Below are 3,373 nucleotides of genomic sequence, written 5' to 3' on the forward strand. Positions count from 1 at the left end.
AGTTTAGCTGCTTAGCGAACGATATTTAATTTAGCATTTTTTTACATGCTATAATCAAAGAGGTAGTGAAAAGTATTTGAGATTTGCATAGTTCATGAGAATAACTTGCCTTTTTCAGCATAAAGTTTTTTTTACTTTTATTTCACAGATTTAATCTAAGTTAGGAAAAAAGTCTTGAAATGCAGTTGCAGACAGATCAGTAGAATAATAAATGGAGAAAAAAAACCATTGTTCTCTCTGGTGCCTCTTTGGTGGTTAGTCCTTCACTTTGCACACCCCTGTCTTTCAACCGACGGGTCCAACTGGTTGTTAAGAACAAATAAAACAAAAACACACCAATCACTGGCCTCTGGCAGGGAGGACCACTACTCCAGAGAAGTATAAAGACAGCACTCCAAATACATTAGGAATCTGTTTTCAGAAAGACTTTAATTTGTGAAGGTGCTGAAGAGCATGAACTCAATTCATCTTCCAGCTCATCAGGGATCTACAAACCTTCATCAGATTGATCCAAAAAGTGCCCAGGAGGCAACAGAGATGGCGGCACACAGCGAAAACGTCAGCATGTACCACCAGCAGAACTTATATTCAGCATCAAGGGTGGCCAGCTTTGGAATTGGGAACTATCCACCTTCAACCAACTCTTACTTATGGCTTAAGGGTCCAGGGGTAAACAATACGCCTAGCTATCTACATGGGAACAGTGCAAACTCATATATGCCACCTTCTTATGGATCTCAGAGACAATTCCTGCCAAATTCGTCGAGTTGCAGTGGTTCAGACTTTGCTTGGTTATCAATACCTTCTCAGAAGGAACTTCTGAAGATAGTGAGGCCTCCATATTCTTACTCAGCTCTTATTGCTATGGCCATACAAAATGTTCAGGAAAAGAAACTAACCCTGAGCCAGATATACCAGTATGTGGAGGACAATTTTCCTTTTTATAGGAAGAGTACAGCAGGATGGCAAAATTCTATTCGGCACAACTTGTCTCTGAATGACTGCTTTAAGAAAGCGCCAAGAGATGAGAATGATCCAGGTAATATGACTACAATCATCCTAATTATAATTTAATTTTTTTTTTCAAAATATATCAAATCAAATCACTTAAAAAAAACACTGTTAAGGTCTTCTAATCTACAATTCAATTCATGGAGAAGTCACGTATAGAGCACTGTACAAATAAAAATAAACAGTTTAGCAGAGAATATATTTTTTTCATAAGTGTACTGACATTTGGATCCAATCTTAAACGGGAAAAATAATTTTAACAAAAAAAACTTCAGAAACTTTTGAAAAACTTTAGATTCTTCACTTGAATAACTAGAATTTTTCCAATCATTTTTTTATTTAGTGAATCAGTAAAAATCTCTTTATTTTCATAGATTTGTCTTAAAAATTTGTACTTTAGAGATTAAATATTTTCATTTATATATTGTTTATATTTCATTCAATTTGAAAAATAATGATATTTTTTATTTTTACAATGTTTAGGCAAAGGCAATTACTGGACCTTGGATCCTAACTGCGGGAAGATGTTTGACAATGGGAAATTTTGTCGGAGAAGAAAGCGCAGATCAGAATCCAACAAGCCTGATGCGGTCGCGGATAAAGGTGAAGAAGGTGGCAAAGCTCTAGGGAGGAAAGGTGGTGATAACCCATCCATGATGACCGTGTCATCCCCAGAAGTGGAAACCTCCTCAAAAGATATGACTAGTACAACTTCCCAAGGAATCAGCTCTACCCACTGTTTCAATAACTTTTTTAGCAGTATGACCTCCTCATTGGACTCCAGCTCAGTGAATAGGCAGGTGTCTATTGGGCTGGTTAATAAACTCTCCCAGAAGAACATCACTGAATTAAGCAATGTCAACTCAGCTTCCTCGGTGGATCCATCTACAGGATACTATACACTTGAATAGAAGCACATATTATAATTCTTTCCCAGGTTCTCATCAAAGCAGTCAATTCAACAACTATATTTATAACAATTTCAGTGTCAATGGCTTCAACTACTCCAGAGAGGGCAGCATATTGTAACCACAGGAGATCTCATGTTGGCGGTTGTTGGTGGATATATTATTTTGTAACTAGTGCACATATGCATTAGGTAAATATGAAAAATAGAATTAAAAACCATCTACTGGTTCATCTTCAAGATAGAACACATCATATTCACAATAAGCATCAGCTGTTTTTTATCTGAGAATATGCCTATAACTTTTTTAAACGTTAACTGTAAATGATGATGCAGTTATCTGCCATGTACATAGTTGTTTGATACTTTACAAAATGTGTACATTTGAGAGAAGGGGGTGGCTTTTTTTTTAACTCTTAGCAATTTTGATATTTTTGTATATCATTATCCAAGAGTGTTTGAATGAGTTTTGCAGTAAATCGTGTGACAAAAAAGGAGTTTTTTAATTAAATTTTCTTACTGATTGGGAAAGAAAAATAGTTGAAAACCTCATGGCGGCGGCAGTCAGTCACTCTGTTCTCGGACTCCAGCCACCACTATTTCTCCCGGTGTGCCGTCCCCACCTTACACAAGTACATGTCCCAGAACATTACCCATGCCCTCAACAACGCAGTTACTGGGAAGATCCACCTAACCATGGACAAGTGCTTGTTGCCAGGGACGGTGTGTCTCGCTGACGGCACACTGGGTTAACATAGTGGAAACCGGGATGCAGTTGGACCCTGGGACGGAACACATCCTCCCGATTCCGAGGATTTCAGGCTCTGGGTCAATCAGGGTTTCTCCCACATTCTATAGCTCCTGCACCTCCTCCTCTTCAGTGTCCACCTCTGAAATGACCACATCAGTAGGAAGCTGGAAGCGCTGCATCACTGCCTTGGCCAAGCTGCAACAGGCTGTGCTTAAGTTAATATGTTTAAGGAATAGTGTTGAGCCACCCCCGTAGTGTTCGGGTTCGGTTCGGTTCGTCGAACACCGGGATGTTCGAGGAACTGTTCGTCGAACACCTTAGAACACCGTCGAACACCGTTAAAACCAATGGCAGGCAAACAAAAACACATAGGAACACATAGAAAACACCTGCAAAGGTGTCCAAAAGCTGACAAACTGCTCAGAAGACACTCTCTTTAAAAAAGCCGGCCGGCAAATTCAGCAGCGGCATACACCAGTACCCGACAATTTAGACAAGAAGGAATAGAGCATCACACATAGATTAGATAGATAGAAACATGTCAGTCACACATATAAGAAGCACAGTGACAGTGTTGCTTACTGTACTTGTCATTTAGTTTAAAGGATTTATTAAAAAAAATATTAGTGTTTTCATGCACCATCTCTTTAAAAAAGCCGGCCGGCAATTCAGCATCTGTACCCGACAATTTAGAACAGAAAGAA

At 39.0% G+C, this 3,373-nt stretch overlaps 1 pseudogene; it reads left to right on the forward strand.

The window, feature by feature from the left end:
- Nucleotides 1-453: 453 nt before the first annotated feature.
- On the forward strand, nucleotides 454-2,040 carry LOC141173117 (forkhead box protein I1c-like; annotated as a pseudogene).
- The last annotated feature ends 1,333 nt before the right edge of the window (nucleotides 2,041-3,373 follow it).

The sequence above is a fragment of the Phyllobates terribilis genome, unplaced genomic scaffold (assembly GCF_046119375.1).
Source record: "Phyllobates terribilis strain yellow unplaced genomic scaffold, ASM4611937v1 Scaffold_1__5_contigs__length_1240528914, whole genome shotgun sequence".
NCBI lineage: Eukaryota > Metazoa > Chordata > Amphibia > Anura > Dendrobatidae > Phyllobates > Phyllobates terribilis.